Source organism: Nycticebus coucang, chromosome 19 (genome assembly GCF_027406575.1).
Source record: "Nycticebus coucang isolate mNycCou1 chromosome 19, mNycCou1.pri, whole genome shotgun sequence".
NCBI lineage: Eukaryota > Metazoa > Chordata > Mammalia > Primates > Lorisidae > Nycticebus > Nycticebus coucang.
This window is the reverse complement of record NC_069798.1, coordinates 27,526,375-27,542,006: the sequence shown is the minus strand read 5'-3', so window position 1 is coordinate 27,542,006 and position 15,632 is coordinate 27,526,375.

Here is a 15,632-nt window from a genome sequence, read left to right as displayed (position 1 = left end):
AGAATTGAATGAGCTGTCTCAGGGACGTAAAACACAAGGTGTTGACACCGAAAGAAAAACTAAAAATTACCTAAGTATAAAGTAAAGTGAAGAATTACAAATATGTACCAATGGACCTTTAAAGCTAAGCATTATTTTATATCAAAGTAGTTTTTAATCTAATAGAACCAAAAATTTAATCATAGAAAAATCACATGAACACAATGATAGTTAATCTGCACTGTGACCTGGGTCCCCAGGAGGCCTGGAGGTGCATGTGAGCTTGGTCCCTCTGATACTCAGGGTTGCTCGAGGTACCTGGTGTGTGTTCTCAGCTATAGGCTAACAGTTGGCCTCCAGGGATTAGGTGGGAAGGGGATAAAATGCAGGCACCTGGTTGAGCTGGCTTTCTCGCAGGCAAGAGTGAAACTGATACCTTCTCTTCACTAGGGTGGGGCTCTGTGGCTGAGTGAGTTCTCATTTTGCCCTCTCTCTAACCCAGGGGTTCTCAACCTTCCTAATGCTGAGAACCTTTAATACAGTCCAAAGGGGTTGCAACCCACACGTTGAGAACCGCTGCTCTAACCATAAGAGCTGCTGTCCCCTTTTACTCTCTCTTTTTTTTTTTTTTAGAGATGGAGTTTCATTCTGTTGCCCTGGATAGAGTGCCATAGAGTCATACTTCACAGCAACCTCAAACTCTTAGGCTTGAGCAGTCCTCTTGCCTCGGCCTCCCAGGTAGCCGGGACTACAGGCACCTGTCACAATGCCTGGCCAGTTTTTCTATTTTTTTTTTTTTTTTTTTTAGTAGAGATAGAGTTTTACTCTAGCTCAGGCTGTTCTCAAACTCCTGAGCTCAAGCAATCCACCTGCCTTGGCCTTCCAAAGTGGTAGGATCCCAAAGTGGTGAGCCACCGTGCCTGGCCCTTTTTGACTCTTGATTGCCAAGACTTGGTGTGATCCAATGTGCAGCCAGTCCAGGTCACAACAACAATAACAATATTTGAAAGGCAATAGAGGAAGGCAGGAAAAGGGAAGAAAAACCAAATACCCAGGAGACCCCAGCCACGGCAGGGCCATGAACAAAGAGACATTCAGGGACATACACATGAAGAAACAAGGATCAGAAAAATGAGGAACTGGAAAACGGGGACATGACATTTAGAGACTTCATGAGTTTGGGTGGTAAACATGGGTATATTTTAATATACTTCTGCTAGCTTGGGTTTGGACCATCAGAATAAATGCTCGCTGCCCTTTGAAATACTGATGAACTCTCCAACAATGAAAATGACTTTTAACCTTAATATTTGTTTTTGATGTGAAAGCCTATTTTGTTCATGAGTTCTAACTATTTTTTTAAATAGCATGTGATAAAGCAAATAAGAATTTTTTTTTCAAAATTTATATTCAAGTGTGGGAGTAGATGGTATCCACTCAGAACTATATCTAAATTAGACCTCGGTGAATTTCCAGGCCAAAGCAACAACTTGAGGCCTGGGCATGTAACAGCATAGGGTGGTGGGGACCCAGGAAGGGAGCATTGAGACCATGCCCAGGCCCAGGGGAAGCCTGGCAGCGCCAAGGACGGAAAGATGGATCTTGTGAAGTGTGGGCAGGATACTTGCCCTCTCTACCTCATGGTGGAGGGTAAGAAAATGTAGGCAAAATGTTTCAGATATTAGGAGATACTAACTTTGGTGATATATGCTTTTAAAATTTTCAGTTAAAAAATTAGGTCAGTCATTTTGCCAATAGAAAAACCAAGTGAGGGCAGCACCTGCGGTTCAAAGGAGTAGGGCGCCGGCCACATATGCCAGAGGTGGTTGGTTCAAACCCAGCCCCGGCCAAAAACTGCAAAAAAAGCAAGTGATATTTAAGAGATACACAGAATGACAGAAGAGAAGCACAGTCAGGCTGGGTACAGACGTGCACAGTTGTGTCTCAGCTACTCGGGAGGTTGATGTGGGGGATGGCTTGAGCCCTGAAGTTTGAGGTTGCAGTGAGCCATGATGAGGCAACAAGGTGACCGAATGAGACCCTGTCTCTAAAGACAAACGAAAATGAAAACAAAAAATAAGCAAACAAAAAAATTGTGCAATTATTCATGAGAGAACGTTGTATATAAAAAGACATTCTCTATGACATTTGCTTTCTAGTAGGATTTAACAAGGGGATAGCTGTGTACTTCTAGCTCTCATAGTGACAGAATTTCAGAGAAAGTTCTGTGAGGTGTTGACAGGTTCTTAGGAGAGTCAGGATGGATATCAGCTGGACTTGGAAGAAAGGAGCAAATCTGAAAAGCGTAAAAGAGAGAACAGGCGGTTTGACGGGTGGAGACCCTGGGCACAGGAGTCAGTGAGAACCAGCTGCACCCAGGGCACCTGCCTGGAGCAGGGTCCTGAATGAGGGGGCAGCAAATGGCACTGAGCCATCTGGAATAGCACTCATCTTACAAGCCATTGGTTTCTGAAATATTTGGGTTAAATAAGAAAGAATGTCTTTGTGAATGTACCAGCAGAACACTGTTCAAATGTCAGCTTCATTCTTCCTGTAAACTAGTAGGGATGATTAAAAATAATGACACTATCTACCACACGTGTCAGTAAGGATGTTGATGCTAACAATAGCAATTGGAATTGTCAGTTGTTGACATTTCTGGATTATTGTCATTATCATTTTAAAAGAACAACCAGAGAACCTCAAAATAGCCACAGATAGCTTCACTGGTGAATTCAACCAAACACTTTTGGAAGAAATACACAAAGTCTTCCAGGAAATTTAAGAGAAGTGAATACTTCTGAACTCAATCTATGAGGCCGGGATTACCCTAATACCGAAAACGAGACAAAGGCATGACAAGAAATGAAACTACAGATAGATGCAAAACTCCTTAGCAGACAAAAATGATAGCAAATCAGGCTGTCTAACTCTCATGGGTATATCATCAAGTTCAGCGTTGGTTAATTTCCAAATTCAGTTTTAATCATTGTGAATCCTTTGTCTTTGTTGATTAAAAAATCATAGCAAGGCTGGACTCAGGGGCTCACATCTATAATCCCAGCACTCTGGGAGGCTGAGGCGGGTGCATTGCTTGAGTTCAGGAGTTTGAGACCAGCCTGAGCAAGAGCGGAACCCTGTCCCTGTAAATAGCCAGGTGTTGTGATGGGTGCCTGTAGTCCCAGGTACTCGGGAGTCTGAGGCAAGAGAATCACTTGAGCCCAGGAGTTTGAGTTTGCTGTGAGCTGTGACACCGCAGACTCTACCCAGGCTCACAAAGTGAGAATGTTTCAAATAAATAAATAAATAGAATTAAAAAGTAAAAAATTATAGCAAATCATATTAGGGAGATATTGTGTTATAACCAAGTGGAACTTAAGAAAGGAATTCAGGCTTAGTTTAACATTCAAAAACCTATCCAATTTGAGAGATTAACAGACTAAAAAGAAAAACTATATGATGGTTTTAGTAGAAAAGGAAGAAGCATTTGAAGAATCCAACCTGATTAAAAACTCTCAGCAAACTAGAACCAGAAGGGAACTTCTTCAACTTTATAAAGGCTATCTTCCACGTTCCCCCCACCACCACCACCTCCCCAGCCAACATTATATTTAACGGTCACAGATGAAAGCTTCCCCTGCAGGGTACGGAAGAAGATTGGGATGTCTGCACTCATCTCCTCTATTCATCAATATACTGGATATTCCACCCAATGTAGAGAGCAAGAAAGAAGGAACAAAACTTTGGCTCAGGCCTGACCCTGAGAAGAGGGCAGGTCTTTCAGGAATGCCTCTGATGTTCTCCAATGCACGACGGGACATCATCATGCTGATGATGTGACCAGTGTGGCCACAGCACAGCTGTGTGACCCTAAAACATCCTTTAACCTCTTGGAACCTCAGTTTCCTTAGTGATGGGATGAGCATAACAGCAACTCACTGACAGATTTATTGTGAAGTTTTAATGCAATCACTATATGGGTGAAAGTGCTTGCAAACTGTAAAGGGCCATTCCAGCATCTGGATTTGCTTCATTCATGCTGAATGCTGAGGAGAGCCATGTAATCCACTGAGGATGCAACAGTGAGGTTAGAGAGCTTGGGGGTTGAGGAGCAAGGTGTAAACTAATTACTCAGGAGAGGCTGGGGAGTAGGCCTGGACATGTGGACTGACACCTGCTAAGTTGCAACAGGGACAAACCCCAGAGCATGCTGGGCTGCGTCTCTTCATCTATCTGGTGCGACAAAAACAGAGCATGGTAGTTAGTGGGAGGAAGGGACAGGGGACAGAAAGCCCTGGGTCAGAGCTGTTAGCAGGTCCCCTCCATGCTGCCTGTTCTCTTTGCTGACCTTCAGAAGCTCTCTCCATTCTAAAGACTTCTCCTGGTTCAGAGGAAAGTGATCTGACCAACATACTCCACACTGGGCCACCAGGAATTCGTGATTTAACACTCTACCTCCTCAGAGAGCATCTGCCTTTGAAAAGAGGTCCCTCTATCAAGACTGTGTCTACAATGGCTTTCCAGGAGTTTGGAGAAGCGTTGGGGCTCCTGCCCAGGAGATATTTCAGGTCACATTCTTCCCTTCACAGGATCTGAAGTTGATGAGTTGCTTGCCCTGTAGCAGGGGTGGGAGAAGTAGAGGAAGAGGAAATGAAGTCTGAGAGGAAGCAACAGGTCTGGAAGAGGTGAAATAGGAAGGGGAAGGGCAGCTGTAGTGCTTTCACAATCTCCCTGTAGCTGGCCCCAGTCCGCTGGTGTGGGCAGCCAGAGAGCACGGGCAGGAAGGCCGGGGGCTAAGGAGGACAGCGGGTGTGTTTGTGGTGTGTGTGGGTGTTAGTGGGTGGCTGTGCATCTGAGAGGAAGCAGATTTCCTTTGGTCTCGGAATGAACACCGATCAGGACTTTGCTGGAAGGAGCTAGTGAAAGCATTCACATCTTTAATTGAGGGATCACAGACCATTATGTCCCAGGTCTGGAAACAAACACCTATCCTATCGATGGCTGCTTCAGGTAATGGGAAACTAGGCTGGCTTCTTCCAGCCACCACTTGGCTTTCAAGTCCTTCTGTACACCTTGCATGGCTTGAGAACCTGCATCACATCTGGGTATGTGACAGTTGCCCACTTAGGGTATGGTGTGAGTTTAAGGTGTGGATCACAGGAGTTTGAAAACAATAAGGAATAAAATAATGTTTTGACACTCTTTAGTTGTGATTTTTTTTTTTTAAATCCAGAAAGAGTGAATAACTGGCAATCACTTTAGTTCTTGCTGTTGTCAGTTCCCATAGGCCTAGTCGTCCAACATGTGCACCCATTTTGGAGTTTGGAGACCCCTTCCTAGTAAGAAGCTAAAATTGTCAGATCTGCATTCTCTAAGTCTCCCTTGCAGTGAGGGCCTGAGTGCAGGCCACAGGATGCATCCACCCAATGGTCCACCTCAACTTTCATGTGGGAGAGCTTTGTGGAAGGAGGCTGGCAGAGGCAGCAGTGTCCCACCTGCCTTGCTGGAGAATGGAGGAATAGGTGTTGTGTCGCCCACGCTGGCCATAGTGTGCCTGTGCCATCAGCTCCTTTCAGACTCTGGTCCTTCTGCCAGCTCAGCCTTACTTCCAGAACAAAATAACATTAATCTGGAAACAAGAACTGTTTTTGCAAATTTCTCTTGTCCATTTCCCATTCATGCTGGCTAAGTCCTACAGCTGGTTAGTGTTCTTGCACCAATCCAATCTCTGCCCTTAAAGCAGCGTGTCCGCAGCAAATGTGTGCACATCTATTGTCTGGGGTCCACCCAGAGCTGTCCTGGGCCTGTCACAGTGAGAGATCAGAAAGTATATGAAGGAGGAAGCACTTCTCATGAAAATCACAAGCCAAGACTTGTGTAAATGAAGGTGGCCGTATAGATCATTGTTGCTTTTAGATATGAGGACTCTCTGGCCCAGAACACTTGTTTCCATCACTGGAAGTTTCATTTGCGTGTCATTTCTGCTGTTTTCTACAGCCTCTCCCCCTGCCAGGGGCACTTATATTTGGCAAACATAATTATTCATTATAAAGTTCAATGAAAAAGTATTTGATTATGTAGTATAATTGAAACCCTCATTTGCTGCTGGTAGGGAGGTAAATTGGTCCAACAACTTACCAAGACTGAGCTGACACAGTGGCTCACACCACTGATCCTAGCACTCTGGAGGCTGAGGCGGGTGGATCACTTGAAGTCAGGAGATCAAGACCAGCCTGAGCAAAAGCAAGGAATCATCTCTACAAAGAAAAGAAAACTTAACCAGGTGTGGTAATGCATGGTTATAGTCCCAGCTACATGGGAGACTGAGGTGGGAGGATTGCTTGAGCTCAGGAGTTTGAGGTTGCTGTGCTGATGCCATTGTACCCTAGCCTGGAGCAACATAGTGAGACTTTGTCTCAAAAAAGAAAAAAAAGGAAGACTTTTTGCTAGTATTTGTTAAACCATACTCTGACCAAGCAATTCCATTCTTAGTATAACCCAACAGAAATGTGTACACCAAAAGATGTGTATACACAATGCTCAAAGCAGCTTAATTCAAAAGAGCTGAAAAATCCTGGAAACAACTTCAGTGTCCAGTGAAATGGTGCAGTGTATTCTCATGATGGAAAACCGTACAGCAACGACAATGGAGCACACTCCAGAGACAAGTCTCACCAGAGACACACGCTACCCATTTCTATACGGAAATGTTGCCACATTTCTATACGGTTCAGAACTAATCCCTGCTGGTGAAGCCTTATGGGTTGGCAGTGAGCACAAAACAAGCACTTTAAGGTGATGATAATGTTCTGGGGTTTTTTTGTTTGTTTGTTTTGTTTTTTAATTTCAGATTAATACCAGGGTGAAATGTTTAGGTTATATTGTTTTCACCTTTTTTTTTTTGAGACAGAGTCTCACTATGTCGCCCTGGGTAGAGTAAGAGTGTCACAGCTCACAGCAACCTCAAATTCTTGGGCTTAAACAATTCGCTTGTCTCAGCGTCCCAAGTAGCTGAGACTACAGGCGCCCGCCACAACGCTGGGGTATTTTTTGGTTGGAGTTGTCATTGTTGTTTGGCGGGTTCGGGCTGGATTTGAACCCACCAGCTCCGATGTATGTGGCTGGGGCCTTAGTCGCTGAGCTACAGGCGCCGAGCCTGTTTTCACCTCTAAGGTAAAGTTCAAGTTGTAGTTGAGCCCTTCACCCGGGGGTGTGCTGGACATCCTCACATTGTGCACGTTAGGTGAGATCCCACCAGTCACCCTCCTTCCTCCCTGCCTTCCTCCTCTCCCCTCCTGCTTCATAGACTATACTTGCTTTTTCTTTTTTTGGCCAGGGCTGGGTTTGAACCCGCCACCTCCAGCATATGGGACCAGCGCCCTACTCCTTGAGCCACAGGCGCCACCCTATACTTGCTTTTTCTTTTGTGTGGGCGAGAAGTTGTTTATATATTGGTTTCATAATAGTATTGAGTACACTGGGATACTTTTTTTCCGTTCTTGAGATACTTCACTAAGAAGAATGTGTTTCATTTTCTGTTTCTTAAACTGGATTGTCAAGTGTGTTTGTAAAAATGCATTTGGCTGTCCACTTATGATTTGTGTAGTTTTTGTGAGTTATGCTTTAATAAAAAGTTTTTTTAAAAACCTGATAACTTATAAAAAAGAAAAGAAAAAAGGGGGGGAAAGAAAGAAAAAATACACACGCACATGCACAAATAAAAAAGAAAACAAAAATAAAAATCTGGTAATTCAGGTAAACAAAATTGAGTAGCACATTTTGGAGATAAGAAAACGGAAGCCAAAAAAGTTACAAGACTTACAAAACAAAAAGTTGTTGATCAGCCAAACTAAATCCCTTAAAGCCCACACACAGAAGCACATGCCTCTGGTTTCTGGACACCTGCCCTGTCCCTACCAGGGCCTCATTCATGGATGTCTGTGATTATTTTAGACATATTTCTAACACCTGTGGTGGTTTGTCATTTCAGTCCACAGCGTATTAAAAACAGAAAATCTGTTAAGTATATGGGTGTGGAAGATGTCTGAAACCAGTCCTTTAAATGCAGAAATAAAATCAGAAAACAATAACTCAAACCATGTTCTGGTGCAGGGCCATTTAGCATAAGGAAAAAAGCCTTAACTATCTGCTCATGAAAAGTTTCTTGTATTAGAGCTGAGTATAAAAACTGATGTTAGGCCGGGCTTGGTAGCTTATGCCTGTAATCTTAGCACTCTGAGAGGCCAGGGTGGGAGGATGTTTCTTGACTTAATAATTACAGGAGCAAGTTTACACCCACGGCAACATATCCTACAGAGGATCTCTCAATCAGCCTGAGCAAGAATGAGAATTTAGCCGAGTGTGGTGGCAGGCACCTGTAGTCCAAGCTGCTCAGAAGGCTGAGGCAGGAGGCTCACTTGAGCCCGGGAGTTTGAGGTTGCTGAGATCTAGGCTGAAGACGTGGGATTCTATTGGTTTTAAAAACAAACAAACCAAGCTCATATTCAATTCACACTGACAAAGCCCAATCTTTACAAAGAGTTCAGATCCTTAGTGTAAGTAGGTGGGGGAACCAAATAGAACCTTTCAGAATGAACTTCACAACAGCTTCAGGGAATTGTAACAGTGAATGTAGGGTAAGGCAAAAGGCCAGAAGCCACTCCACAGATTCTGGGGACTGGGATCAAAAAAGCCAAGGCAGGAGCCGAGCCAGGCCGGGGATGGGGCCCAGCCCTCGAAGAACCTGGAGAGAATTGGGATGGAGCACAGGGCATCTGGTCTGGGTCAGAGTCCACTCAACATCCAGGAGCCCTAGTGTGAGAGGTTAAAAAGGATAGGTAAAGAGATAGGTCATAGGGCATCCTAAGTACTTTGAGTTTTTTTTTTTGAAACAGAGCCTCTCACCCTGGGTAGAGTGCCGTGGCATCACAGCTCACAGCAACCTCCAACTCCTGGGATTAAGCAGTTCTCTTGCTTTGGCCTCCCAAGTACTCCATGGGACTACAGGCACCCGCCACAACACCTGACTACTTTTTGGTTGTAGTTGTCATTGTTGTTTGGGAGGCCCGGGCTGGATTTGAACCCACCAGGTCTGGTGTATGTGACTGGCACCTTAGCCACCTGAGCTATAGGCATAGCCAAACCAGTACTTTGAGTTTTTATAGAATGAATCATTTTCTAAAAAACTATGAACATGTTTCATTTCTTGCTCCTCTACACCATGGGCATCTCCCTTGAACAAGGTGGTGGAGGGAAGTTCTTTATCCTACTACCCTCTGGGTTCTCTCCAGTGCCACGCTGAACAAGAGGACTGCAAACAGCCCTGACCTCAGCCCAGCATGGGTCTCCCTCCCTCGGCCACCCCCTCTGCTGGCTCCTCCCCTGTCCCCAGGGCTGGGTCACACTCTGTGAAATAGACTGTTTGGCTCCCCTACTTTGGAGCAGGAGCAGCAGTGTCCTCTGAGGGCACCGTAAGGGACACCCTGGAGGAAGCCTCAGTCTCTCAGACTCTTCTGGGGATTTTTTCATAAGCTTAGAAAATGAACATCTCCGAGCCTCCCTCTATTTTATTCCATAACCAACTGTCCTCAAAGCTTTTGGATTGATATCTCACTGTGCAAACACAGCTGACAGAAACAAAGTGTCACATGTGAATAAAAAACAAACAAAAACAAGGGACACAGCAGCGGAGTTAGGAGGCAGGGAGGTGGGGGGATCGGGGCAGGCTGACAATTTAAGAAGGCAGGTGAGGATTAGCAAATTTGAGGTTTTAGGAGAGCAAAATAAGGAGAGACTCTCAGATATGGGAAAATTACAGTAATTATAATTGTTTTCTTTCTCTATGGTATGCACAAAGAGTAAGTATTAAAATAATAGTTCATTTTAAGTAATGGGTGGGGCCTCTGGTAGAAGAGAAGGAAGGACGAGTGCCCAGAGGGAGGTTCACAGGGCTGGGTAGCAAACGTGAGAAAAATACCATCCTGGGATCATGAGCCTGCCCCTTACCTCAATGAAGGGTAAGGGCCCCCCACCCAATTTGGAAAGTCCTTTGTCAGCCTTTCTGGGCAATATTTGTAATGCTAAATTGGTGTTTACTTAACAAACATGGTTATTTAAGAAGTAATTCCAGTAGGCAAGATGGCCCTTAAAGCTATTTTCTCTCATTGAGACTTTGCAAAGCAGTATTACCTGTTGAGGTCAAGATTCAGAGAGGAAATCACATAAGGCAGGATGTGCCTAGTATGTCTGTGCACAAGGTACAATGTCTGACTTGAGGGCTGTAGTCATGTTGCAGTGGGCGCTGCCAGGAAGCTTTTCACAGGTCCCTTCTCAGCTGTCTCTCTAATGGCGCCTTTAAAGGGTGGCTTTTCCAAATTTTCCCAGGACCCTTCCCAAGCTTCTACCCCCGCCCTCCACCAGCAGGTAGTGTTACTCCCACCATCACCGAAGACACTCAGGCTAAGACTCACACTGACTCCCTGCCACCGCCCCTGCATCTCTTCCAAGACTTAGCTTTGCCTCTCCTATCTCAACTGTAAGGGAGGCTGGAGGGCCCTGCCTCTCAGGCCTGCTTTTTTTTTTTTGAGACAGAGTCTCACTGTGTCACTCTCAGTAGAGTGCCATGGCATCACAACTCATAGCAACCTCAAACTCTTGGGCTCAAGCGATTCTCTTGCTTCAGCCTCCCAAGTAGCTGGGACTACAGGCACCTGCCACAATGCCTGGTTATTTTTTGTTGTTGTTACAGTTGTCATTGTTGCTTAGTAGGCCTGGATGAGGTTTGAACCCACCAGCCTTGATGGATGTGGCTGATGCCCTAAACACTGAGCTACAGGTGCCAAGCCAGTCCCACTTTTTATCTGGTGTCAGGTCTTGGAGCATAGGTTACAGGCGACTCTCTGGCGTGGGTCGGAGGGCCCTCATCTGCACTGAGCAAGAAGTCTGTGGGAATAGGATAACATGCCCACTCAGTCCCACGCTCCTTCCTTTTAGGACATTCTCTAGGGATCAGGGACCCCAGAATCTCCTGCTCAAGAAGCCCTGTGCTCCTCTTGCAGGGCCTCTGTTGACCTTGCCCCTGGATTTGATGCATATACCGCCTGAGAGGTGGTCAATGGAGGCAGTTTGTGGGGGTGGAGATGGGATAGGTGTGTATTGGGGTTTCCATAAATGTGCACATATGTCCCCTGATGATGTCCTGAGAAGCAAGGGGTAAAGAGGGGTATGCTCAGGGCTGGAATAGCTCTCTCCACACTACCATATTCTGAGCAGATCTCCTAGGAATCTGCATTTTCTAAATCCAACTCTGGCCCTAACTTATGCAGACACATTGACGAGATAGAAGGGTAGAACATATTGTATTTTGCATTTTATTAGTTTGGTTGGCACATTTGAATATCAAGGCATATGGTAGTTAGGACTCCATTTGTATTCTTGCCCTGGATCTTGCAAATGTCAGGGTCAGGACTATTTTCAATCACTCTCTTTCCAGCCTTTCAATGTTTCCATGCATCTGTCAGGCGAGAAATAAGTAGGCAACTTATTTCTGAGTAGAGTCAAGGTCCATGAGTAAAGGTCCATGAGTAAAGGTCCATCCCCAAGCCCCACTGGCCCGAGCTCTTTCCTTGTACATACTGATTACTTGTTTAAACAATGACACACTCAGATTGTCCACTGAGGGCCTGCAATGCTCTGAAAACAGTGATAGACAAGAAACTGTTTCTGCCCAAATGAGCTTATGCCCCACAAGTATTTACCACTTGATAGACTTGGGACTGTGGTGATGGAGGAAACACAGGCTATTGTGAGCAGGTTTCTCAGAGATGGTGACCTAAGAACGAGTGATGATGTGCTCGCACTCTTAAGAGGCTGGTCTCTGAGGGTCTCTAGCAGCTCCTCATCCTGGCAGGTTGCTTTTTGGCTGCATGGCTCAGGAGGTGCAGTGCACATGGGCGGCCTCTTTCACGGCTGTGAGTTGGGGATTTTGAGTGTCTTGACTTCAGCGGCTTCAAGGTTAACCCTCTCATCAGGGAGTTCCACACCAAGTGGAGCAGCCATTTTTCACACAGCGAGCGTGACTAATTTACCCTGTTGCCCTGAAAATAAGACAGTGTCTTATTTTAAGGTGTGCTCCCAAAGATGCGCTAGGTCTTATTTTCAGGGGACGTCTTATCTTTCCGGTAAGTAGGTCTTATTTTCGGAGGGTGTCTTATTTTCGGGAAAACAGGGTACTTCACACAGAGTATGAAGAGAAGATGAGCAGTGTCTTCCAGCCAGTGGTAGCAGGATCCCAAATATCTACTATGTTTCCTGAGATTTTTGAGACAATAAATGAGGCACTTTATGTCTCACATGATATGGGGCAGTTTAGTGAGCACATTATTCATTCTTAATCATTAAGTCTTAACTGGGATCAAGACCTTGGCTGAGTGGTTAACTGGTATACCCCCATCTGGGCATCAGCATCACAGGGGAGGCCCCAGCAGCCTTCACCAGAGGAAGTGAGGCATTGACGCAGGTGCCAGCAAGGAGGCTGAAGAGGAAGTGCCTGGGAGGGCTCACATGAAAGTAGAGGCTAGACACGCCCTGCAAGTTCTCAGGAATACCTGGGGAGAGGACTTAAGGAAGCCTTAGGCCCTGTCTCAGCATGTATGCTCGCAGAATGCAGGTCATCAGTGTTAATTTATCTCTGCCAAAGGATATAGAACCCATGAGTTACATATGCTGCAAAGCATAGGGAGGTCCCACATGTGCCAACCTGGGCAGTGACCGGCACTGCCAAGACAGGTGTGCAGCAGGTTTCTCCTTGCCCAAAGCTTTTACTACCTTGAGTGGACGGCCTCCAGCATTTCTCTCTCTCTCTCTCTTTGTTGCTGCCATATGTTAATGCTTTGCCAAGCAATCCATGACGACTCTGGCAACTTTACCCAAGAAGTTTAAGTCCATCTGAGAAGACAAATATGTCTTTCTTTCTGTACTAGATTGGGGGCTCTCTGAGAACACAGACTATTCTGTTTTATTTGTCATACAAAAGGCAATCAATAAGCTGGGGTGCAGTGACTGGTGGCCAGTCCCAGCTACTTGGAGGCTGAGGGGGAATTATTCCTTGATCCCAGGAGTTTGAGGTCAACCTGGATAACATAGTATTACCCTATCTCTAAAAAAACCTCAAAATAAAAAAAAAAAAGGCAATCCATAAGTATTGGATGACTGAGACTGAGGCTGATGGGATTATGGAACTAGACTGAAAACAGTATAGCAGCCAAGATAGGAAGGATGTGTGGAAGTAATTGAGACTGGAGGAGGGTGATATTGCAAGAAAAGCAGCTTCCAGGTAGCAGACGCAATGTCAAGCTGGAGGAAGGAAGAGCGCAGCTGGTTGTTGGAACTAATACAAGTGAAAATGGAATAGGAGTGTAGGGGCCCAGGGCAGAGGCAAGGCTGGGGAGAGAAGGTAGGTCTGTGAAGGTCTTTGGAACCATGGATATTGGGCTTCATCCTAGGGACCATGGGAACCTATTGAAGGATTTCAGGAAGGGGATATGACCCCCCAAATGCACATTTGTATCCTCCAAGAGATCTCTGAGGATTACAGAGCGACTGGGATGGAGGACCAAATGTGTGAGCAGGGAGGTGACTCAGGCAATATGCAAATCCAGGAGAAAGACGATGATGGCTGGAATAGGGTTATGCATGGAGGTGGGTGAAGGGGAGAAGTCAAGGACGACTTCGGGTTTTTGATTTGAACAACTGGTATGTAATTGTGGAATCCACTGAGATAGGAAACACTGAAGGAGGAACATACTTTAGAGGAGCAGAGGGGATGATGAATTCCAGTTTTGCCATGCTGAGTGGAAGATGCCTGTAAACATCTAAATTTATGTAGAATATCAGGCTATGCATCTTTGGAGAAAGAGCCAGACAAGAAACACAAATCTGAAAGTGGTCTGCATTTAGACGGTACACGAAAATGAAGCTCCAAGAGTTAGTGAAATGGCTGGGGAAGAGTATATAAACTGAGACGGGCAGAGGGCCTTGGACCCCAGCACCACAACTCTCAAAGCGTAAAGACTGAGCAGGAAGAGCTTGGTTCTGAATCTGACTGATCATTGGAATCCTCTGGGAAACTTTTAAAATGTGTTGTCTGCAGGGGGTATTTGTAACCTGTTGTAGCATTAGGAACCATTTGGTAAGACAACCTTCAAAGGATGGCCAGTGGTCAGGAAAGAGAAAAACAAAAGGATGGTAGTGTTGCAGATACTGAGGAAAGAATTTCAGAAAGAATGGTAATCAGGCGAGATCATGGTTGACTTTAGTTAATAGGAGGTCAGATGGTGGTGTATTCATTTGTCTGACTCCTTAAGAGAAGAGAATTGGTGTTTGAACTTCATAAACATTCACTCACAGATTACAGGAAACAACCCCATAGTGTGTTCTGTACTCTGTGCACAACATGAGCATGGGGAAGGGGCAGGGGAAAGAGGGGACGTCATATGGCACAAAGCTTTTCATTGGAAGTAGAATCCAAACTAAGGTAAAATGCTCGGAAACCAGGAAAGGAGCTAAGCAGTCCTAGGGGAGGAAATAATGTAGACAAATGCATGATGACTTAGAACAATGTGCATTGTTACAGAGTTATTGAACATTGAAATAGAGTTAGTCCCTGGCTGGGACACAAGTGTTGACAATTAAGTAAGAGATGAGGACAAAGCCAAGTTACCAAAAACCTTATGTGACAAAATAAAAAGTCTTTGTATTTTACCCTGAAGGTAAAAGGGCCCTGAAGACTGTAAGAAAGTAAGCAATATGATTAGATTTTTGATTTAGAAAGCTCATTCTGGCAGCCTGTATGAAGGATAGTCAGGGGTCAGCAATTAATGAGGAAAACATGGAGGTGGGAAGTTCACCCGGAGGGTGTTGCAGGGATGCAAACATGGGAGATAGATTCATTAGGGCAGGAGCAGTGAAGGAGAGAAGTGAGCTAGAGAGTAATGGGAAACTACACTGGGACACTAGACAGGGTTTGCTTTGTTGACTGGCTGGTTGGAAGTGTGAATCCCTGAGATAAGGAATAAGGAAAAGACTAGGTTTCCTCGAGGATGGGGCAGAAATGGGCTGTGGGAGAGAACATTTCAACACTAACAGGTTATTCCTTTCTCCAAAGGAGAAAGGAGAAAGGATACCAGTAATAGTATTGCTCGTTTCCCTTATTGCTCACTCTCTCACCTCTAAGTCATTCTGTAGCCTATTTTTTTTCAAATACCCAGATTTATATACATGACTTTCCTGTATTAGAACACAGCTTCCAATTAGTCACTTCAGGGAGTTCGTGCATTTATTAACCACGTCATTAACAAAACATTTATCATGTACCAATAACTTGCAAAGTACCATGACTGAGGACAGATAAGTGAACAAGTCATAACGGGCCCTCCCCTCACAGAGATTAAGTTCTAGCAGGAGCCAAAAAAGACATTCACCACCCAATTATAAACCATTTAGTTATGTAATGTCATAAAGGTTCTAAGTATAGGGAAGAACGAGGCAAAGAACAAAGCGGGGGTCACTTAAGTTCATAAATAAATTTTTAGCAGATTATGACTTCCCTGAAATAATCTGTATTTAACATTTTGTAATGTGTCTGCATACATTTG